The 25,018-nt window shown below is 42.6% G+C and overlaps 1 protein-coding gene across 2 annotated transcripts in view; it reads left to right on the top strand.

Annotated features, from left to right (window-relative positions):
• Positions 1 to 25,018, top strand: part of STXBP6 (syntaxin binding protein 6) — a 272,449-nt gene that overhangs the window by 37,894 nt on the left and 209,537 nt on the right. The window contains exon 2 of one of the 2 annotated variants that reach the window (XM_019983777.2): positions 766 to 868. The exons of the other annotated variant lie outside the window; for it this stretch is intronic. The gene's annotated coding sequence lies outside the window, so the exon portion shown is untranslated. The remainder of the gene's footprint in view (positions 1 to 765; positions 869 to 25,018) is intronic. 2 annotated transcript variants of the gene reach the window in all.

Genomic DNA, 25,018 nt, shown 5'->3' with positions numbered 1-25,018 from the left:
GTTTCCATCATAAGAAAAGGAAGTAAGCCTTCAAAAGGGCTTTCTGAGGTGAGCATGTGTACAGGAGAGGAGAAGCCTTATGTAACATGCTTGAGTGTTTGCCAAAAGTAACAAAGCACCTGAAAGCCTCGGGTGTCATCATGGAGGAAGCTTGGTTCAAGGCTCACATCACCAGTCAGGTGCTTCATCATCACTCTGGGGTTCGGGTGAAGAGTGGGGCCAGGAATTCACCCACAGTTTCAGGGCCCTGAGTGAAATACAGGTTTCTTTGCTGGGAAGTAGATTTTGAGTTCTAAGTAAGTTTTTGTCTTTATGGGAAAACTCATTTTCCATGGAGCCTTGTTTGTGTTTTTTCTCAACATTCAATCTGTCACAGCGAAGTGATTTAAATATCTGCTCTTGGTGACCTGTTGTGTTTCGATTCATGGATTTGCAAAGTCAGGTGGTCTAGCTGAGTCATCTCATCGACTTTGCTGAAGATAGTTTTAGAATACGGGCAAGTCAGGAGTATGAAGTGGAAAGGTAGGTTTCACAGGGTCATGGCAGAATTTTATTTTCTTTCGTATTTGTCCTTTTGAATAAATTGAAAAAAAAATGTTTTTTAATTTATGTGTAATTCACTGAACAGACCCATCTCCATATGGAGAGCATGTGGTATATGACGAAGCAAGCTTTGAACTTACTGCTAGGGAATGTTAGGAATTTTGGGTTCTGGTGTCACTGAGGAAAATGGCCCCGCCTTACGACACTTTGTTTCCTGTTTAGAAAATTCTGTTCCTTCATAAGGACCTTGAAGGACTAGAGGAAAGGTGCTGTATGTGCGGAGTTTTCCATAAAGTGCGGTCCTAACGAAAAGGCTGAGTTAAAGGTAGGTGAATGCTCTATAAAAACATGATTTGTGTACATATGAGATATTTATTAGTTTATGCCATATGTATTTATTTACTTACGTGTGAAGTAGCCTCAAGCAATTTGAAGTCAGATTTAAAATTCAGGTTCCGTTTACTTACTGTCCTTTTTTCTCTTAAGAACAAAGAATAGAAAGGCCTAGGAAGTGGAAATTGAAATTGATTTTAATTGCCTGAACAAGTTTACTGGAGAATCATTTTATTGAAGTGAAAATGAAGGCCAGATTGTTTTTGTTTTTTTATCTGTGTCTAATTCCAGGCCATTTTGGAGTTGTCCATAAATCTCTCTTCAGGTCTAAGGGAGAATATCCATCAAAGTGAGCCAAATGTAACAACTCTTTGTGACGACTGCCTTGGCTAAAAGTCTCTATGGTGAGAATTCAGAATTTCAGGAGTGCATTTGGAGCTGGGATGGATTATACCAATGAGTCCTACAAGGACACAGAGACTATTTTAGACTCTCTCAGTGTGCTTTTGAAACTCTGAAGACCTATTCCCTGTTCCCCCAAAGCTCAGTGAGCCACTGTTGGGAGCATTTGGGTTTTGTACCCTTCAGGTGTTTTTGAGTTAAAACACAGCTAAAGTTAGACTACTGTGGAAGGTGGGGATGGCCTATTAGAACAGCATTTGTCTCTGGAGAGTGCCACTCTTTCAGAAAAGATAAATAATGGCCTCAAGTGATTTGTAACTCATACAGTGGCAGTCACAGTTGCTTAAATTTAATGCTTTTTATGTACAAATGTGTAGTATTTTGATTTGGTTCTAGAAGCAAGTTTTTTGTGTGTGTGATATAGTTTTGCATGAAAAGGCTGCATGCCGGTGCTTTATAGAAACCAATGGGACTGGGAAAGCTGCTCTGTGTAGTTGAGGATCAATGCGAAGTTGGAGTGAGTTCTCAAACAGTATGTGGCACTGTGGCTATGCCACCTTCCTTAGTGAGTGGGATTGGGCTTGTTGGCTTTCTGTTTCACTGAAGAAAGAGAAGCTTTTCTATGCATTTGATTATGCTCCGTGATATGTAGAACATGACATTTGGGGGCTTAGGTTTGGGGGGGAAATGTAGTTTAATCATTTGTTGCATAGTTTGGTATAATTTGTGCAGCTTTTCCCTCTTTTGCCTTGAGAATAAAGTAGGAAAATGGAAAAGCAAAAAACTCAGGTGATCTGCAAATGAAATTAAGAGGAAAAACGTCTCTAAGAAATAAGATAGGAAGACACATGTTTAAGTTTTACAACATCAAATGTTAAAAACCAGTGATCAAGAATCCTCTGCTTACCAAACTATCGTAAAATTTCACTTAAATTTTTTTTAATTGATGTGTAGCTGATTTACAATGTCATGTTCATTTCTTGTGTACAGCTAAGTGATTCTGTTAAATATATATTCTTTTTCATATTCTTTTCCATTATGGTTTATCACACTGTTGAATATAGTTCCCTTTGCTATTAGTAGGACCTTGTTGTTTATTTGATATAGAATACTTTGTATCTGCTAATCTCAAACTCCTAATTTAGAGATTTCAATTTTTCATTGCTACCTTTCTTAACTCGATGTCTTGTAAAGTTTTATAGTCATTTGAAGCTGTTCTGAAATCAAAACAAAACAAATTTGCTGGAAACGATCTTAGCTGTCACCCAGTCTGTCCTTTGTATTTTGCTGGTGAGTCTATCCAGTAACTCACAGTGAAGGCATATCTGACTTTCAGTATTCCCCATGCCTAGTGTTTAACACATAATATATACTGGCTGGCTGGTGGGCTGACTATAGAGTAGTACTTATTAAACAAAAACAAAAAATACTTGACACAAACCTTTTTACCAGAGTGTATTTGAATAGAGTCTTTGTGGAAATTTTGAAAAGTATGGTTGAGGGTATAAGAACAACTCTTCTTTTGGAGATTTGGAAACTTTGCCATTCTTTCATGAATTGTTAGATCCCAGTATCTTTAGAATGTGAATTCTAAAAACTTAGGTGTAAATTGTACAAAAGTGTTTTAGTGTGTAAAATATTGTTACACATTCTCTTCAAGCTGATAATTTCTCTTACTGTTACTTTGTGAGTATTAATTACTCTTTGAGAGTCCACGGAATGAATGAATGAACAAGGCTTATCACTGTCAATAGAGATTATTTTCCCCATGCCAAAAATGAAATAAAATGCAGATTTTTAAAGTTCCACCAAGAAATAGTTTGGCAAATGAATAATAACATTCAATGATTTTTTTTTTTAAACAACCTGAATAAATTTATCTTATCAGGTCATGGCCATGTTTGGAAAGCTGAGAATTTGAACTTGAACTATGTTTTTCTTTTTTTTTTTTACTTTTTCTTTAAATGAATTGTGGCTACTTCCATGGGTAGAAGTGGGTCCAGGATTTGATCATCTTGCTCACGTGAGACTCAGGAAATTTTGTTTCTGAAGCTATTGGAAGGAATTTCCCATCCTCCTGCCTGGTTTCATACCTCAGGTACTGGTGTTGGCCGCATGGGCAGGTCTCTGGAAGGGAGAGGGAGTGAGGCGCATGTGGTCCTTGTTTGGTGAAAGGCTGCCTAAACCTCCACTCCGGAGATTCTGTCCATTTTCAGCTCATGTGGGGACTTTCAGATGTCATAGTAATAGCTTGGGTTTCTAGAAGCCCTGCTTTATGACCTAACAAATGGGTTGTCTTGTGAGATCTTTTTCTGAGATGTTCTGACTAGGTCAAAAGAATCCAGCTATGCTGTAGCAATCATGTCTTTGGTGATTAAAACCCTCAGATTTTGGAGGAAAGAATCCAAATATCTTCTTTATTTCATCCACTCCTGCCACAAAAGTTTATGCAGTACTTCTGGTATTCTAGGCACTGTTTTGGATGCTGGACACCATGGACATAATTCCCTGTCCTTACAGAGCTTCTTATGGGGAGAAAGGCACAGAAGTAAGTTAAATATGTTGATGATATGAGCCCTGGAGAAAATTAAAGCAGGAATGGAGGTAGGAATAGAGCTGAGGGACCCATAAGTATCTTGCATTACTTCCGGTGACTGATTAGCCCCACAGGCATGAAACAGACCAGTCCTCTATGTGTTGTGACTGACTGAGCTGTCGTGTTACCACCAGCATTGCCACTGTCACAGTCGGAAGGCATTTATTTCACACCTGTTAGCAAGATTGTGTACAGAATGAGTCATACAGATGAGTCCTCAAGACTGGCAGCCCTCATGTGGACACATGGAGAGGACTTAGGGACGACAAGTTTTAAAAATGATGGTATTCTTTCAGCAAGTGTTTACTGAATGATAGCATCTAGACAAGGCATTGTGGAGAATAACACGATAAATCACATGTACACCTTGCTAGCAGAGTGTAGAGTCTAGTATATTTGTATATAGTACATCATTTGCATATCAGTGATTTCACATTGGAGAGAGACTAGGAAAGCCCTGACATATGCTGGTTTCTCCTTTTGCTGAGGCATGGTTTTAAGTTAGCTGCTTTTGGAGGGGGTGTGGGATAACTAACCTCGGAGTAGTGGGTTAGCAGTTGCCTGGTGTCTAAATTCCAGGGCAACGTGATTTCTATCTCTTGTTGAATGTGTAAAATGCCTTTGAAGTGAAATACGCTTTCTTTGTGAAAGATCGCTCTGAGAAAAAGGTCAGCTTCTAGTCCTGGCGATGAAAGGTGCTGATTCTAAGGCGTGACAGTTCTTAGCCAGAAAACGGAATCATTGAGGGTCTCAAGGAAATACTTAGCATTTTGCTCCTTTTGGGGGGAATCATATACTGTACTAGTATTCTGCCAGCTCAGAGATGAGCCCCTCATGAGGATATTATTTGGATGGATCTTGAGAAGGTCCCTGAAGGAAGTGTGGGCATGGGAGGATTTATCTCCCTTGTCTGAGGGTGACTCTTGGAGGAAGCTAAGCAAAGCTTCTTTATGTGCTGAATCTCTTGGATCCTAATATCAGGTTATTCCCGTTCCTTCTAAGGGTCACCCATCTTTGTATGAGGCTCCCTGCCATTTATTATACAGATGGAATCAAAAGTTTACTGCATAGAGTTTCATAGACAGACACGTGTGCAGTCCTGCATCCATACATATCCACAGAGGGCAGGGAAAACTTGGAAGAGAGGGCACAGTCATAAAATAGAAGGGCAGAGGCTGTTGGCTACCCACCAAAATCTACATTTCCCTCTTCTTTTTTTAAAAAATGTATTTCTGACTGTGCTGAGTCTTCACTGCTGCGCACAGGCTTGCTCTAGTTGTGGCAAGCGGGGACTGTTCTCTGGTTGTGGTGTGCAGGCTTCTCCTCGTGGCGGCTTCTGTTGTTGCAAAGCACAGGCTCTAGGTGTGCAAGCTTTAGTAGTTGTGGCCCTTCAGATCAGTCGCTCAGTTGTGTCCGACTCTTTGCGACCCCATGAATCGCAGCACGCCAGGCCTCCCTGTCCATCACCAACTCCTGGAGTTCACTCAGACTCACGTCCATCAAGTCAGTGATGCCATCCAGCCATCTCATCCTCTGTCATCCCCTTCTCCTCCTGCCCCCAATCCCTCCCAGCCTCAGAGTCTTTTCCAATGAGTCAACTCTTCGCATGAGGTGGCCAAAGTACTGGAGTTTCAGCTTTAGCATCATTCCTTCCAAAGAAATCCCAGGGCTGATCTCCTTCAGAATGGACTGGTTGGGCTCAGTAGTTATGGCACATGGGCTCTGTTGCCCGATGGCATGTGGGATCTTCCCCAACCAGGGATCAAATCTGTGTCCCCTGCTTTGGCAGGTGGATTCTTAACCACTGGACTGCCAGGGAAGCCCCACATTTCCCTTTTCCAAGCCTGCAGCAAGAATGCAGTTTCCAAGCTCCTTTGCATTTAAGCACAGCATGTAACTGAGTTCTAGTCAATAGAATGATCCTGATAAAGATGGCAGAGCCTGGAAAGTTGAGTCCCTATTTCAGTGTGAGGAAAAGGAAGACTTCATTCATCCCTTTCCCCAGACAAAACATTCTAAGGTTTTTGAGCCATTATGTATTTTGAGGTCTATTTCAGCAGTGACTAGCCTTTCCTCATCAGTACTGATTCTTTGTATGGTAAGCTAGAGAGTCAGGGACCACAGTTTCAGGGCCTTGTTCTTACTTTGTTGGAATGTTGGATCCAGTGTTTCCACCTGAATGGCAGAATCAGTGCTGTTGAATGACGGTGGTTATTGTGCTCATAGGTTCAGGCTGTGTATTCATTATTGCACTCACCGTTCATTGCTTAGAAATGGCTATAGAGGGTAGAGTCCAGGGAATGCTTGCTGACGCTGATATTTCTTCTTTTTCTCCTCTTGTCCACAAATATATTAGTTGATGAGACCACCTCAAATGAGACTCTTGAGTTGGAGGTAACCAAAAACTCAAAGAGAAACAAACAGGTGGTTGATGGGGTTGAGGGGGAGTGTGGGAATAGGAAAGAAATAGATGAGGGAGATTGAGGTACAAACTTCTAATTTCAAAACAAATGAGCCACAGGCATGAAACGTGCAGTGTAGGGAATACAGTCAATAGCTATGGAATGTATCTGTAAGGTGACATATCGTAACTAGATATTGTAGTAATCATTTTGAAATGTATAGAAATACTGAGTTACTATGTTGTGTAACAGGAACTAACATGGTGTTGTAGGTCCTTTAGACTTCAAAAACAAATGAACTCATAGAAAAAGAGATCAGATTTGGGGTTACCAGATGTGGGGGATAAGGGAAGAGGAATTGGATGAAGGCAGTCAAAAGGTACAAGCTTCCAGTTATAAGATAAGTAAATACTAGGGATGTAATGTAAACATGATAAATACAGTTAACACTGCTGTATGTTATACATGAAAGTTAACAGTAAATCCTGAGTACTTATCACAAGGAAAAAAAGTCTATTTATTTAATTTTGTATCTATATGAGATGATGATGTTTAGCTGCTAAATTGTGACTGACTCTTTTGCAACCCCATGGACTGTAGCCCACCAGGCAACTCTGTCCATGGAATTTTCCAGGCAAGAATACTGGAGTGGGTTGCCATTTCCTTCTCCAGATGAGATGATGAATGTTCACTAAACTTACTGTGATAATCATTTTATGATGTACGTAAGTCAAATCATCATGCTGCACACATTAAACTTCTGCCATGCTATATGTCAATCATATCTCATCAAAACTAGAAGAAGAAAAATCACATGGATTTCCTATAGGCAAAAAAAGTGTTTCAGCAGTTAGCGATTTTATTAAGAGCTGAGGGATGCATTTGACTTCAGGTGCTGTTTCTCTGTGATTTTTTTTTTTTAAATTTTATTTTATTTTTAAACTTTACAATATTGTATTAGTTTTGCCAAATATCGAAATGAATCCGCCACAGGTATACCTGTGTTCCCCATCCTGAACCCTCCTCCCCCCTCCCTCCTCCCTCCCCATACCCTCCCTCTGGGTCGTCCCAGTGCACCAGCCACAAGCATCCAGTATCGTGCATCGAACCTGGACTGGCGACTCGTTTCATACATGATATTATACATGTTTCTTAATCCAATCAGACCTTCATCCACAGATTGCCACACCTCAGCTATCTTTGTATTCTTCCCCTAGTTCTTTACCCCAGAGCATAACACAACGCTTTATATATTATATGTGGCTAAATAAATGTTTGATGGATTAATTACTTAAATCTCTCATGCTGGAAGAGCTTCATGAGCTAGTTCCGTGCTTGGTAAATAGTTCTTTCCATGATGAACCTCAATTCCTGCTGCAGCTATGTTGCTGTCGATTCACGTGATGGTTCATCTTGTTGTTTAACTTCCTGATGCGGCCCTTAGCTAATGACAGGAGTCACCCAGCTTGAGGTTTGAGAAGGGAGAGTGGTGATGTGCTAAATGGTTGCTATATGAGTGTAGTAGGATATGTCTTGACCTGGTTCCAAAAGTACTTGTAGGGCTCATGTCTGTTAAATGATAACTGAGCCACGTTCCTATGCTTTTCTTGGCAAAAGAGTCCTCCCATGTACTCTACTGCTCAATTTAATAAACGAACAAAAAATTAGTTTTTATCTGCCTGGTGACTAGGTTTGTATCTTAGATGTTGCTTGACTCAGGGAAGGTTCTAGAGAATTCTCTGAAAAGAGATGCCTACACATTCATAATGAGGCTTGTTCCCCCTAATGCAATTATAGCTGAAATCCTTCCCTCAGGGATTTATATTCCTTCTTCTTTTTTTTTTTAATATTCCTTCTTAAGAGCACATTTTAATAGTGGTACTACAACAGAAGGATGACTGAACAGGATTGAGGACACTAACGGCCAGGGAGGAAATTAGGGGTTTCATCTGCCTTGAGCAACAGTGAGGTTACCTTCCAGGTCTTTCTTCACTGGCCTTTTCTTCCTCTCTGGCTGAGAGGTGACTTTGAAAGAAGCTGGCCAGAGCCTTTCTCTGATCTTGCCCTTCTCACTTCTTTTGTCAGTTTATGATCCTTTTGCCAAAAGTCAGTGAAGCAAAAGATCATCTTTACATCTTTGATTGTTTGACCTTTACATGTGATATGAACATTTCACATTTCAGCTGGCTGACTTGTTGCTTAACTTCGACTGGCTTGGTGAAGACAGGGAAACCATTGTTTCTTTATCAGGACTTACAAAGCCATAAGAACTCAATTGTATAGGCTTCCCTGTCATAAATGACTTAAAAATTGTACGCATGGATGTTGTAAATATGGTGCTGATTATCTTTTCTCAAAATAGTCTGTGATAATTAATAGTGAAGAAGTTAAAATTTTCCTGCATTTCAATTTACTGTCCTAAATGACATTATAGTGGCCTGGAAATATTGGGCCAGTCTCATCTACGTAAAGGAACTCGTTTGGGAGAATGTTTTTGCCGAGCATCTGTGTGTCGAGTTACAGGAAAAGCAAGTAGTCTGTAATGTGGATAAACTAGTGTAACCTGAGAAACTAACTCAGTGACTCTACATTTTAGACCAGAGACCTAACAGTAGGTATACGTTTGAACAGAGACTAATGATTAATAAGTTCAAGAATATTTATTGCTTTATTGTAGAAGATAATGCTACCCTCTGCCTTCAATATAGTTGCTATGATGAAAAAATAAAGAATCATCACCCTAAGGGCTTACTTAACTCCTGTCAACTGATATGCCCTGTCCCATATTTGACAAAAAATTACAGGACATGCCAACAGATAAGAAAAAGTACTGTAGAGGCAATGCAATAAGCAAAAACGAGATTCTCGAACAATGTGGACGTTAGAACTATCAGACATGGAAATTAAATGAATTATAATATGTCAAAGGCTCTAATTCAAAAATTAGACAACATGCAAGAACAGATGGGTAACATAAGCAGACAGATTGAAATTCGAAATAATAGAAAATGCTAGAAATCGGAAACATAGTTAACAAAAATGCAAAGTAATTTTGACAGTCTGGTAAGTAAACTTGATACTGACAAAGAATCGGTGAACTTCAAGATAGATCAACAGAGACTTTCCAACTGAAACACAAAGAGAAAAAGTCAGTTTTTAAAAAGAACAGAACATAGAAAGTCTGTGGAATGATACGAAAAATTATAGCATATGTACCATTGAAATTCCAGAAGAAGAAAAAGGAGTGGAAGAAGTATCTGAAGTGATAAGGGCTGAAAACTTTCCCAAACTAGTAACAGACACGAAGCCACACATCCAGGAGGGTTGAGATAAATACCTGTGGGCTCTCCCCACCCCCTGCACCAAATACACACTTTTCCTTTTTTCACACCAATTCTCCAGTTCTCTGACACCAACTAGGTGTCTAGCAATTCAATTCTGATGCCAATTCTTGAAGTTAGTGTAGAACCAATAAGGGAAGGGCTCAATCCCACAAGTCTGTCCCCGCTTCAGATGCCAACCAAATGGAGAGCTCAGGCTACCCACATTTCTGTCCGGTTAACAATAAGCTCTTGGGTGCCACAACCCCAAGTCCCTGAGGTTGGATAATTTGCTAAAACAACTTACAGAACTCAGGAAAAGTGCTTTTCTTACAATTATCAGCTTATTATAAAGGATACAGCTCAGGAATAGACATAGCCAAATTGGGGGGTGGGGGGGCGGGGTATAGAGCTTCTATGTCCTCTCTGGGGGTGCACCTTTGTATATTCACCACCCTGAAAGTTTTCTGAACTTCATTGTCCAGAGGTTTTTATGGAGGTTTTACTACGTAGGCATACTGGGCTCAATCATTGGCCATTGTCGATTGAGTCTCTACCCCTCTCTCCTCCCTGGAGGTCAACAAAGAAAATTCCAACCCTCCAGTCATGCTCTGGTCTTTGTGGCAAGCAGACCCTATCCTGAAGCTCTATCCCTGAGTCCACAAGAGTTACCTTATTAGCATAAACTCAGGGATGGTTGGAAAGAACTTTTTATGAATAACAAGGCACTCCTGTTACTCTGGCAATTTCAAGAGTTTTAGGAGTTCTGTGCCAGGAACCAGGGATGAAGACCAAATATGTACTATATCATAATACCCCTCCCCGCTAAACTATAGTAAGGCATGTCTTATTCCAACTTCAGAAAACCAAAGCTGGAGAAAATTCTGAAGGAAGCCGCAGGGGGAGAAAGAACACCTTGCTGTGGAGGAAGAAGGATAGGAATTACCGTGGCTTCTTGCTCATCAGAAACCATGTAAAGCAAGAAGAGGGACATCTTCAGACTGTTGAAAGAAAAGAACTTTTTCATTCACACCAGCCACCTTCACTGAGTTTCTGTGCTGCCATCTGGAATATTAACAGGGAATAGTAAACCATGAATGGGCCCTCAAACAGCTCACAGGGGCCTGAAGAAGAAATGTAGCTGCTGCGTGAGTTTACATAAATTACGTTCCCCCTCTGGGCCTTAGTCTCTTAACCTGCTCAGTGAGAGTATTGGACTAGGTTAGTGGCCTTCTATGCTTCTCTTTCTTTAGAAATAGAACTTTTAGTCAAAGGAACTTATACTTTCAGTTGGGAGCAGATAACAGTGGAGGTGTTGCATTTGAGCTTAGAATAGTGATGGGTGGGAAGTGATGCTGAGGTTTTCCCCTCCCCATCTCAAGGAGGCTCCTGTGGGGACTCTGTGGGACCCCTGGGGCTTTGGAGGAGCACTGGTGGAAAACTCCTGACCTAGCAAGAGAGCCCTTGCAGGTGTGAAGACTCTATAGCTAAGCCACTAAGCTATTTTGATGACAGTGCTTCCTTCCTAAAGTGGCACCTTTAGATGTCTCTGTTTTGGCCTAGTTTCTTCCCTACCTAATGTTGTGTGCACATCCACGTTTAGTGTCTTTTCTCATTATACCTAAAGGGCTTCTCTATGCCCTTCTGCTTACCATTTTTCTTCTCTCATATCTCTTGTTTCTTATCCATTTTTTCCACTTTAATTTGTGTGAGTAGACTGGCCTTTTTAGGATACAAGGAAAATAAGAGGTAGCACCTACTCAGTGAACACCGTGGGCACTGTTCTAAACAGTTCATATAAATGACCTCATTTCGAACTCAAGACACTTCATGAAGCAAGTGTTAATATCCTGACCCTTCAACAGATGAGACCAGAGCAGGCACAAAGAGGCATATTAAATGATGAAGTGAAAGAGTAAGAGTTGTCAGAACTGCAACTGAAACATAGATCTGCAGGCTCTAGAGTCCTTCCACCTAACCAGGGCCTAAATGTTTTTCTTGCTACTTTCACTTTTTGTTAATTCTCTGGACGGGTGTGCTCCCACTCATTCATGTGTTGGTAGCTCTAGAGCTATGTCTCTGCTTCCTTTCCTTCCCTTCCCCTTTTTGAAAAGAGAGAAGTGAAATGCCAAGACTGAAATAATTAAGGTTTAACTGAAACTCTCAAGGGGTGAGACTGTTGTTCTTAATCATAGGGAAATGAAGCTGAGAGACTCAGGTGGAGCAAGACCAGGTAGGCTGACAGTTCCAAGTTGCCCAAGGAATTTGCTACAAGGGAGGAAGAGGGCAGGGCCGGCCCTAGCCCATTGTCAAAGTCAAGAGAGAGTAGAGTAGCGATGGAGTGGGGAAGGCTTTCTATTTTAAACAAGCTAAACAGCTTTTAGGGAATGATTTCTCCTTTTGTGCTGCTGTGCGATTTTAACACTATTAAGTGTTAAATTAAAATTATTCTTAATATATTATTATTGTGCTGTGCTTAGTTGTTCAGTTGTGTCCAATTCTTTGCAATCCCATGGACTGTACCCTGCCGGGATTCTCCAGGCAAGAATATGGAGTGGGTTGCCATGCTCTCCTCCAAGGGATCTTTCTAACCCAGGGATCGAACCCAGGTCTCTTGCTGTCTGAGCCACTAGGGAAGTCCATAATAGTATTACCTGAAAATAAATAAAGAATGTGTGCCATCTTTAATCTGTGCTGAGTATGTTGTTGCTACCAAGAGATCAAGGAAAAAAGGAAATGATTAACCAAATTCCTAAGGACTAAAACCTTTGAACTGCAAAATATTATGATGTTTACTTAGCAGAAATAAGCCTATTAAATGGCCAAGAAGCATTAAAAAGGTTAACCTAGGATCTTTTGGCCAGTGTTCTACCTATTTCATCATAAATTTAAAGTGTGAAAGATAAGTTTTGAGAAGTAAAATTCACATAGATCTGGTACTTTTACCAAGAAATATACAAAACTTTAGAAAAAGTTAGCTATTTTTCTATTTAAACTATTTGGGGCGGCGAGAATGAGTTCCAATATGGAACTACTGCTCTAGTATATAGAGTAAATCTATATAGAGAAATCAATAGAAAGATCTTTGCCTCACTGAAGCATTTTTCTTTCCATTTACTGAGTTCTAAAAGTAACATTCAGATTTATGACATACTTGGTTTAAAGAAGTTTCAGTCTGGTTTGTGTGAGGTTTTTGAAAGGAAAACAATAAAGTAAGTTTATGGGGATTTCATACACATTTTACTTTGGAACAGATGTTGGAAACTGGGTAGGCCTTCTAAAAGCAGAAAATGTGGGTTGATAAACATCCAGGAGAGTCCTAAGGTCATTTTATCCAGGTGGTTTGCCTATGGATAAATCCCAAAGATATGTTTTATTCCCAAGAAGCTTATTTTTCAAGAGCTACTTGATCATTTGGCTACCCCCCCAAAGAAAAATAAATCTTTTTACTTATTTTGGGAGTCTGTGGAAACTAAGAATAATATCTTCTGTAAACTTTCTACAGTGTTGGCAATTGGGTCTAGCAGTCCAGGGCAAATTCCTACCTTCTTTAAGAAGCATTCCCAAATCTCCCTATCAGGAATTAATATACACCTTATAATTTATAGATTTGTTCATTCATTCAACAAACTATTGAAAGCCTGCTGTGTGGGATTAAAACTGTGAGCAAGATAAGTACACTACCTGACTTATCAGAATTCAAGTTTTCGGTGGGTCTACAGAATAAATACAGAGTCACTGCTGTAATGAAGTTAGGCTGCATGCAAATCTGGGAAGGCTTCCTGGAGAAGGGGTCAGCTAAGTAGGAGCTAACCGAATGAACAGAGAGGATCAGGGGTACCACGTACAACCCTGGGGACAGCTTTGTGAAGACAGTGAAGGAGGTGAGTGTTTCTGAAATGGAGAGGAGTTCAGAGTGGCTAGAGTGTGGAATGTGAGGAGGAGGAAGGAGTGGCAAGGAGAGCAGCTGGCGAGAGAAACAGTGGCTTAGAACCCTGAGAGTCCTAGTGGGTTTTGCTCTCCTGATGGCAGTGGTGAGCCATCAAGGTGATGACAGATGCTCTATAAAAATCACAGCGGCTGCTGTGGAGGGAGTTCATTGGGAGGCATGAGGTTATTACTGTTCAAGATCCAAGAGGTAAGCAACTCAGTCCCAGGATCCCATGTTTCAGGTTTATTTCCTGGGAATTAGTCCCTGTGCCACATACTGCATCAGTCAGCATCCAGTCAAAAAACAGATGCCAGGCTGGCACTTCAAATAGAGGCGATCAGATGTAGGGAACTGGAGACACAAGGTATTAGAGAGCTGAAAGACTAGCTAGTGGAAGCAGAAGTAACAGGGATTGTAACTCCAGGAAGCAGCTGCCATCCTGGGATGGGAGGAGCAAAGGGGAGTGGGTGTGGTTCAGTTCAGTCACTCAGTCATGTCCAACTCTTTGCAACCCCATGGACTGCAGCACGCCAGGCTTCCCTGTCTTTCACTAATTCCCAGAGCTTACTCAAACTCATGTCCATCGAGTTGGTGATGCCATTCAACCATCTCATCTTCTGTCATCCCCTTCCTCCTCCTGCCTTTAATCTTTCCCAGCATCAGGGTCTTTTCAAATGAGTCAGTTCTTCACATCAGATGGCCAAAGTATTGGAGTTTCAGCTTCAACATCAGTCCTTGCAATGAATATTCAGGACTGATTTCCTTTAGGATGGACTGGTTGGATCTCCTTGCAGTCCAAGGGACTCTCAAGAGTCTTCTCCAACACCACAGTTCAAAAGCATCAATTCTTCAGCCCCCAGCTTTCTTTATAGTCCAACTCTCACATCCATACATGACTACTGGAAAAGCTATAGCTTTGACTCGATGGATCTTTGTTGAAAAAGTAATGTCTCTGCTTTTTAATATGCTGTCTAGGATGGTCATAGCTTTTATCCAAGGAACAAGTATGTTTTGATTTCATGGCTGCAGTCACCATCTGCAGTGCAGAGGCCACCATAGAGCTGACCTGCCCACTGCTGAGGAGTGGCGTGGGTCTCCTGGGTGGGGTTACCTTATAGCCGGTTGGTGCCCCCCCATCCAGGGGGCTGCATGGGTAGTATGCTACTGCTGCTGCTAAGTCGCTTCAGTCGTGTCCGACTCTGTGTGACCCCATAGATGGCAGCCCACCAGGCTCCCCCGTCCCTGGGATTCTCCAGGCAAGAACACTGGAGTGGGTTGCCATTTCCTTCTCCAATGCATGAAAGTGGAAAGTGAAAGTGAAGTTGCTTAGTCATGTCCGACTCTTAGCGACCCCATGGACCACAGTCTACCAGGGAAGTATACAGGGTGGCAAAAGCACAGGGAACTGGAGCAGCTGCTACTGTGAAGTCTGACAGGAGATGGAAAACAGGAGAGTTCCTTCTCCCGTCTCTGCGTTCGGATTTCCTTCCAGGGACTCTCATCGGCAGAACTGAACAAGAAAGCAGTTGCAAGGCATTCTGGAAAATGGGATTTGCAGATTTCAACCTCTAGCACCATAAAACAGAATGCAAAAGGGCAGGCCTGGGCTGAGAGACAGCTGGTAAATAATCTGCCCCAGGCGTTTGAGAAAAGTGACTCTAGCTCTGGGGCTTCCCTGGTGGCTCAGACAATAAAGAATTTGCCTGCAATGGAGGAGACCTGGGTTCTATCCCTGGCTTGGGAAGATCCCCTGGAGAAGGGAATGGCTACCCACTTCAGTGTGTTGGACTGAGGCAAACCTGGATACTCATTGATCGGTTCAGTGGTTATTCTCGAGACAGGAGATGATGACAGCCTGATTGAGGGCTAGGAAGTGGGTAGATGCAGGTTTAGAATGTGAAATTGAGTAGGATTTGGCAACTGATGTATTGTAAGGGATCATGGCCTGGATCAGTGTGAGTGGAGGAGGAGGAGGAGGAGAAGGCTTGTGTTTCTGGTTTCTGACTTGGGTGTCTGGTGGTGCTGTTTATTGAAGATAGGAACACAGGACTAGAAACTATTTATGGGAAGATGATTTCTTCAGTTTTGGACTATTGAGTCTGTGTGTCTGTGGTTTATCCAGGTGGAAATTCATTATGTCTGTCTGGGAAGAAGATGTAGATGTGATTGGTTTTCGGCCTACAGGTGGTACTTGAAGTTTTAGGAATGAATGAAATTACCAAGGGAAACTATAGAGGGTGGAGAGAAGACAGCAGAGGGCAGAACCCAGAGGAGTAATAGCATCTTGGGAGAGAACACAGTAGTGGAGAAAGGTTGATTGAAGGCAACTGTGAAGGTCAGAGAGGTTGCAACAGAAGATCACGGTCAATAGTTCAGGTGCTCAAAAGTTGACTGTTGGGTGTTGCTGGTGACTTCTTTATCATACTCATCTGGTCTGCCTATTTCTCATTGTTCTTTATGGGTGATTGTCTTCGAGAATAATGTGGGTCTGAGACACTGCAGCACACTCCTCAGCATCTGGCCTTGATGTTCTGCATATGTGTATGTCCATCATACGTGTTTGTTCCATTGAGTTAATTAGGTATCTGCAAACTCCAGCTTGTGGACTGGCCACTTGTTTTTGTAAATAACGTTCTCTTGGAACACAGGCTGCCTGTTCATTTATCTGTTGCCTGTGCTTGCTGTCATGCTGTAACAGCAGAGTTAAGGACTTCTGACTGAGACCCAGTGGCTTCTAAACCTAAATTGTTTACTATGTGGCTCTTTATGTTTGCTGACCCCTGGATTATGGTCTTGAAGCTGTTTTATGTAAGCTGGTAAGATTGTATCTTTGACTTTTTTTTTTTTAAGTCTGTTTAATATGTTTAGGGGCGATGTAAAGCATAGGACGTGCCTTCTTGAGATTGGTCAGTTTTATGTTTGGTATGAAGGCAGCAGAGCCAAGGGAAAGAAAAGTTAACAGAGGGTCACAGCAGTCTCTTTAGCCTGGCTGCGGTGCTGAGTAATACCCTTATGAGGAAATCTGCCAGCCCAAAGAAGATGGGACAAGAGGGAGCATGGGCCTTAAAGGCATGCATTTAAGATGGGCCTTCTCAGCCCTGTGATATACCAGCCTCTGTGCTAGGTGCCTGGGTTAATTTAGGAGCTGAGAATCTGTTTGGAGACACAGACCCACAAGCAGAAACTTACAGTTGCCTAGTATGTGTCAGGCATAGTGATAAAGCTGCACACGTGGTACAGAAGAGAGGCAGCTAACCAGCCTGGGGAGAAGCAGCGGGAGGAAGAATGGCCATACTGGGACAAGGCCACTGGGACAAGTAGCACCCCTTGGGTGCTACTTTGCCACGTAGGAGCTGGGAGAGGATGTGGAGGGGAGAGGAGGTGGGGTGGGAGCTCTACCAGCTCTGCAGTCGGAAGTCCTGTGTGAGAAAGAGGGCCCCTGCGGTTGTGTAGTCATGAGACAAGGCAGTACTCAGAGGTTTACTTGTCTGTCACCAAAGTTTGCCTTCTAGGCATTCTTTTTTATTTTTTAGCTGACATATTTAATGTGGTTTGAGTTTGTGGGAATCATAACCCTGAATTGGTTGATTTCTCACCGCCCCCCCCCCTTATATAAAGTACAGACTGAAGTCATCTTGCATTAATATGTCTTTTGACTGGATTTGTCTTGCCTGTAGGGATGATGAAAGCTCAGTGAGCTGAGCATGTAACATAGGCGAGGGAAGTTTTTCAGTTTCTTTAGAACTCTGGACTTGCTGTTATTTTACTGTCCATGACCCTCAATAATAAGAAATTACATATTCAGGTTAATCTGACCATACTCCCCCAAAGGCCTGTGTCAACTCATTTGGCAGGTGTTAGGCCTAACATACGAATAGGGAAAGTGAGGTACATGCTTAGATTTGAAGTTGCTTGCCAATGTTCATTCCTTCCAGTAAGTTCTTTTGCCTGCATGTAAGAGTGACTCATACTAGTGACTCCAGGAAAATAGCAGTTTTTCATAACCCTGCGTATGAACTGGAAAACCAGGTGTACCCTGGAAGCTCTGGGTGTTTCCTTTCCTTTTCTCTCTCTCTCCCCTTCTTCTCTCTGCATTATCCGCACCATCCTTTCCTCAGTCTACAGGTTGGTTTCCTCTATATCTTTGCCTTCTATGTGATCTGTCTTCTTTCAGCCTCTCTCTGCATCATGAGACAAAGCTTCAGCTCCCACCTCTACTGGCTCATTTGCTGTTTTCTTTTAGAATCTGATTGGCCCAGCTTCTCTTTTTAAGCAAGAACATATTATAGCTGGATCGACACTTCCTATGGCAGGGGCCTTTTCGTGTTCCACTCAGCTTGGACTGGGGACTGGGAAGATGTACCCATGTGGCTTATAAAAGCAGGCAGTTGGGTAGCTCCCCTGAGAACCATAAAGTGAGAAGCAAGGCATTCTGAGTCGTGACCTGTCCAGTATAGCCTTCTGGGCTTGGTTCATAACTCACTTCCTACATGTAGTTAGAAAGATACCTTCTCCTAACATAGCCCAGTCTTTATAGGTAAAAGTACACGTTCACTCAGCCTTTCCTAATAGGACGCACTCAAAAGTCATAGTCAGCTGCTGTTACATTGAGAAGCAGTCATGGGACCCCATCAGGTGACCTGAATCCCCAACTCTCAGTGATGTCCATTTCAGCTCTGGTTCTCTATGCAGTCTAGCCATTCTGGAACCCATGGACTAAACGTTACATGTACTACTCAACACACCCTGTTGTGTGCTCATTTTTTAAAAAGGGAAAAGAAATTTCTACCCCTTAATCTAGCTGCGAGATATATACATTGGTCACCAGTGCAGCCTATATTCTGTCTAGTGGAATAGAGTGCACATCCAGTAACAGGCAGCCTCCTGCTGGCATTGGGAGGCCAATGCTTGGACACAGTAAGATGTATTGGAGGAGCCCTGACTGCTAAGCCCTTGGCTTGCTGCCTTTCCTCTTCGCCTATGAAATGAGTTCCTTGATCTGTAAACAGCTACCCTAGACTTGTCTTTTAGGCTGTTGATTGACCTGTCTCTTTGGAAAGACCGATGCTGTGGATTCTTCTATTTTCTTCCTATGCCTTTCCTTCTGTTTTTCTTCTGTGTCTTTCCTTGTTGAATTCTGGTTGTGCAGGGGTTTTTTTTGTTTTTTTTTTTTTTAATGAATTCTTTGATAGTTATTGGTGTGACATAGCATAAAACTATCAGCTCAGTGGCTGCATCTCAAACCAGAATCTTTTTGGATTTTTTTTTTTTTCTTTCAGCTCCTGTTAAGAGTTTAGAGCACTCTAATTTTGTAATAGATGGAGTAGGTATCTATGGGGTTAGGGTTCTGTAATCAAGCTTGTTTATCTCTGAGCATTCTTTCTTGGCTAATTTCCATGTGGTTTCTGAGTTAATTGCATAGGGAGAAGAAGAAAAAAGAAAAATTCTGTTTTCCGCACTGTATTGATATGACTTTTGCATTTACATTTAATCATTTGCACTTCTATCTCAGTCAGTTCAGTGAGCTGTCTTTATATTCACATATCATTGAGAACTGTATGATAAATGAGAGGTAGAATTAGAATAGAGGAAATCAGCACAAATAACTAAGTACGTATCAAGGAATGGTGCAGCCATCAACCAACACCAAATAACCTCAAACTAATTAAGGTATTGGAGTGTTTTTTTTTTTTTTCCAGCATGTGTTATTTAGTCTTAATTTAGCTTGTAAAAGTTTCTGTTCCCAGCCCTGTCCTCTTTCTCTTCAGAGCTTCCCAGCTTTTGCTGTGTTGGAGTGGAGGGCTTACTAATGACAAGTGGATACAGGGGGATTTCTATGTTTATAGGAGCATGCATACACACACATATACACATAGATAGATACAGAATTAAAAAATCAAATTTGTAACAATGTGCAGTGTTAGGTATTTCCTACAAGGTATAAAACAGATGGTGATTATCCTGAGAATGATGGTTTAGCATCATGTCATTTATTGCTCTTTAGGTATTTCTGAAGTGAAGTGAAGTTGCTCAGTTGTATCCAACTCTTTGCAATCCCATGGACTGTAGCCCACCAGGCTTCTCTGTCCATGGGATTTTCCAGGCAAGAGTACTGGAGTGGGTTGCCATTTCCACAAAATCTAAAAAGTCTGCTGCATAGGCTATGAGCGAAAGGCCAGATATAATTGTATTTAAAAAATGCAAGTAGTATATATTTAAGCTCTGTGCATGAAGCTGGGGATCCTTAGGACAGCAGCGGTTATTGAGAGCTGTTGACGTGCGTGCGTGCGTGCGTGCGTGTGTGTGTGTGGTGCAGTGGGTGGATTAGGAGAAGAGAAAGCTGCAGGGTTAGTGTTGCTGAATCTTCCCAATCTTCAGGAGAAACTAGAAGTCTTTTTCTTCTTTTTGGCCACACCTTGTAGGATCCTAGTTCCCCGACCAGGAACTGAACTTGTGCTCAGCAGTGAACGCACGGAGTTCTTGCCACCAGACCACCAGGGAATTCCCTAGAAATCTGTCTCACATAAAATATGCGTTGTTTTTTTTTAATTTATTCATTTCTAATTGAAGGATTTTGTTGGTTTCTACCAAACATCAACATGTATCAGCCACGGGTCTACCCGTGTTGGCCCCACTTGAACATCCCCCCCACCATCCCACCCCTCCGGGCCATCACCAAGTCCCAGCTTGAGTTCCCTGAGTCATGCAGCGAATTCCCACTGGCTGTCTATTTTATGATGATGTATATTTCCACGTTCCTGTCTACATACACCCGCCCTTTGCTTTCTCTCCTCTCCAGCCACGTCCACAAGTCAGTCTCAATGTCTGTGTCCCCATTGCTGCCCTACACACAGGTTCATCAGTACCGTCTTTCTAGATTCCATTAAAATATGCAGTTTTAAAATATACATGGGCCAAGAAAATTTATTCTTACAAAACTATCCATTGATGACCTCAGTCTATCCACTCCCCCTACAGTGAACTGGTGGCGATAAATGAACATTTTAAAAGTTCACCTTTTACCTCCCCTCCTCCCACATCATACTTAAGATGAAATGGACATCTGAGGAGTTTATATTTCTCTCAGCCACCTTTTTCCTGTAGCAGCTTATCTGACCATTCCCCCCAACACCACACAACGTACCTGGAGTTTCCCCTTGCTTTTCTGAAAGTGTGGAATGATCCTAAAGCTGAAACTCCAGTACTTTGGCCACCTCATGCAAAGAGTTGACTCATTGGAAAAGACTCTGATGCTGGGAGGGATTGGGGGCAGGAGGAGACAGGGACGACAGAGGATGAGATGGCTGGATGGCATCACCGACTCGATGGAGGTGAGTTTGAGTGAACTCCGGGAGTTGGTGATGGTCGGGGAGGACTGGGGTGCTGTGATTCATAGGGTCGCAAAGAGTCGGACATGACTGAGCGACTGAACTGAATTGAGGGTCAGTGCAGAAATGAATGTGTACCTGCAGGCAGAATGCTGCCCTCACCTCAGGTCCAGCTGTGTCCATCTCTCCTGAAGTGTCCAGGGCACACCCTTCGCACAGATCCCAGGTGTCAGTCCAGGCATCTGTCAGGTCATTCAAAGTTAACAGCTTCCATAATTTTCCATCAAGGTGGATCTCCCTGTGTATTCCCAGCAGGCCAACATAATTAAATTCTTTAATTACATTTCAAAGATAGGCTTAACAGAGTAAGCAGCTCCTGATCACCAGCTTCTGAAGGATTAAAGTACTCGCCTCTTCTGCGGCTGTGGAACAGCAGCATCAGACTCCTCATTTAGTCACGGGTGGCCTGTTGTCCTTGTCCTTCTCCTTGGCTAGACTCTTTCTGTTGGATAGATCTACCTGGTCTATAATCTCCATCCCTTATGCAAAGCCCAGATCTTGGTAATTATTCAGTAAACGTGTGAAGAAGGAAAGCTCCTGACCCCAGGTGGAATTTCTTTGTTACCTCTGATAATAAAGAACAGTGTGTGTGGAGCAGAAATAGTCATCAAAGTCAGATGGTTGGCCTCTTAAAAGGTGCGGAGAGCTTCAGCTCCACGTGATGTGGCTTCCCTTTCTGACTGTGAGTGGTGAATGATAGTGTTATTCTTCATCCCCTTGCTAATTACTGAGTTCATGAAACCAGTCTAAATTGATTTCTTTCAACTGCTGCACTGAATTGCTTGCTTGTGGCTATTGTTCTCCCTGGGTTGTAAGGCCTGCTGTGACCTTAGTGGCCTGGTGCCTAGGACAGTGTTGCTTATTGGATGAGTAAGACTGTGTCTTATCCCAGATCTGCTCCGTTCCTTGTGTGTGCCTTTTCTTTTCTCACCCGTCCCTTTTTTTTAAATGTCTGCACAGCCCTGCATCTCCCTTGGGTAACAACACTCCATCCACACTGGTGGTGGTGGTGGTTTGGTTGTTAAGTCATGTCTGACTCTTGTGACCCCATGGACTATAGACTGCCAACCTCCTCTGTCCATGGGGTTTCCCAGGCAAGAATACTGAAGTGGGTTGACATTTCCTTCTCCAGGGGATCTTCCTGATCCAGGAATTGAACCCAGGTCTCCTGCATTGCAGGCAGATTCTTTACTAACTGAGCTACAAGGGAATCCCATATCCACACTGGGGCAGACTTAAATTGGATCCGTCATTGTTTTCTCTCTTAAGCTGATAGTTCCATATGGTGAAGCAGAGAGGTGCAATGGAAATAGGACAGGATTGCAGGAAGCTAACTTGTCTCTTTTCTGGCTGAGTCTAGCAGAGTCATCAGAGGCAGGTCCCTTCTCTGAGCTGCATTCTGTTTACTTGTCCAGGAGAGACAATGATAGCTCCTTCATAAATTGGGAAGATGAAATAAGATGTCACTGGTAGAAAACGTTATAAAATGCACTGTGGTATGTATATGCTTTTGCAGATAAGCTGACATGCTTACATGCTTTTCTGCCTTTCAAGGTAGGAGCAGGCTGACCTATGGAGCTCATTTCCCTCCTGCTTCATCCTTCATAACAATCTTGTGAAGTAGGTGGCACTGCCCCATCTTAAAGATGAAGATACAGTGCTCAGAGAGACAGAATTCTACTCAAATTTATTCATCAAGTAAAGGCAAAGACAGAGTTCAGACCTGATCATCTGATGACAAATCCTGTCGTCTTTTCACCACCCAACATCTGTAAGATTGAGTGTAGAGGGGAAGTGACCACTGTGTCCCGGTTCCAGATTCTGAATGGTGAGCTGGATTACTTGTGCTTGAATGTCTGTGTAATTTGTTAATGTGTGACACTAGTGTTAATCTGAGTTAGTCTTAGAGTAGTGTTCAATTGATAGGTTTTTTTCTTCCCTATCAAACATTGCACAGCTGGTTAGATCAGAAGTTAGCTGTTTTCTAGAACATGCTGATTAAGAAAGGGGTTGACATTGAATGACAGAAGAGCTGATCGAATGGGGCAGAATCTGCATTTGCCTATGGACCTTGAGTTTGACCTGGATTTGTAGGCTGTTCGGTGGCAACCCTGATGCATAGAGGGGGGATGCCTGCCTTCCCACTCATCCCTCTCACATGGAGATCACTGTTGATTGGACGTTGGATCCTAACCAAGGCATTCTAGTTTGTTGCTTCTGGGGAGTCTGAAGTGAACCTGTAGAGACTCTTCAGTTACCCAATAGGACCTTGTGCAGCTGTGTGTGGAAATCAGGATAATTCCGGCATTTCTGAGAGCATTTTAATAGAGCACTGATTACAGATTGCAGGCACCTGGTGGTGTTTTTGCACTGAGGCTAAGGGTGCAGTTCTAAAGACAAGAACTGGGCCTGACATATTCCTATTTTCCTCTCCTGTTGTTTCCCAGGGCCTGGAACAGGCACTGAGACACCCTTATAGCGGCTCATCCAGGTTTGGGACATGATTAACATGTGCTTTCAGGAGACCACCTCCCCCTGCCCTCCAATCCAGAACATTCATTCCCAGGCTGGTAATGGACTCATGCCTTTGCCCAGGGCACGTTCTCCTTCCGGTGGCTCAGAGCACTGATGGTGGGAGGGGCTCCTGTTAGTTGGGGTCAGCACAGGGCCCTGTGGCTTCAGACTTGGCCAAAACAATTCTGTGCTTCTTGGACTATCTCAAGCTGTTCCACCTGGGCAGCCATCATTGCTTTTGGACTTAACACCCGAACGAGAAACACAAACTGTGAAAATTCAAGGGGGTAGAAGGTGAGAGCCAAAAGTTGAGGTTGCGAAATCTATGGGCCAGGGATATTCTAGTCCAACACTTAAGTCCATGCCAATACATAAGAAAAAGAGGACGAATCAGAGAAGAGTCCCCACAGCAGTAAATGATGTTTTCTCTCTTTCTCTCTCCCTTCTGACACACCACACGTTCTCACCTTCCACAAACTCAGGATTACTGTCATCACTTGTACTTTAAGGAGCATCACAGCAAAGTGGAGAACAATAGTGAGCCCTCATCTTGGCCTTGGCACCCTGTATGATTTGGATATTACCCTCTGGACTTAAGTTTTCGTACGATTCGAGGAAGAGAGTTGAATGAGCTAGAAAATCACTAAATCACTTCCAGCTGTTAAATGTGTAAGCGTAAGAATGCCCACATACCTACTTGCTCACGTCTTTCAACTGAAGTATAGGCAGCTGATTGGTAGGGCTCCTAACAGTGTCAAGCAGTGGTGGTTGATTGACTCATTTGGAAGGTCTTGCTGAGATCTTCCTCAGTAAAGTCAAGTGGATAGAATTCCTCTTGCCAGCCTTTCAAATGGATGAAGCCAGGAGCTTTGCTGTTGGGGAAGCAGCTAAGGTTGCCTGAAGCACTGGCAGTGGAAGATTGAAGGTGCAGAAAGTGTGTGTGGCAGGAGGTACCAAGGAGGGTCCAAGTTGTGCTTTTGAAATACCAGAGGGGGTAATACAGCTCAGGAAGTGGAAAGAGGAGTTTCCCCTGAGAACAAGCAGAAATCTTTGAAATATGTGCCTTTCATTTTTAAGCCTTTTCCGGTTTGGAAAATAGCCTACAAGGTTCATTAAATAGCCTGGTGGCAGCCATCCAAGATCCTCCTGGGAGCTGACTCCTGTTGTAAACGGCTGGTCTCCAAAGGAGGCTGACGAACAGCTGTGGTGAGGCTTCGGTGGGCACTGTCCTATTTATGGAGATAGAGATTTATCATAAACTCTCTCCACTAACATATTCTTAACTCCCCAATTTTTCATTTGTGGAATCAAAACAAGCTCTATTCTGTCTAGATTACATGATCCTATTTGCCAATTTCACAGTGTGACCTGCACACCCCAGATGAACAGATATCCAGAAAGGACTTCAAACTCCGGCCTGATTCGTTATCTTTGTAGTGGCTGGGCAGGGATGATAACTCGTCCAACCGAAAGCAAGGCTGATCAAAGGCAAAACTGTGAAGCAGATGAATTTGTCTTGATCTACTAGGAATGTGTTTCTATCTCATCTCTCTCTGCCTTTTTTGTTTCCTTGATAGGAGATACTGAGG

Source organism: Bos indicus, chromosome 21 (assembly GCF_029378745.1).
Source record: "Bos indicus isolate NIAB-ARS_2022 breed Sahiwal x Tharparkar chromosome 21, NIAB-ARS_B.indTharparkar_mat_pri_1.0, whole genome shotgun sequence".
NCBI lineage: Eukaryota > Metazoa > Chordata > Mammalia > Artiodactyla > Bovidae > Bos > Bos indicus.
This window is presented reverse-complemented; position numbering and strand designations above follow the sequence as displayed.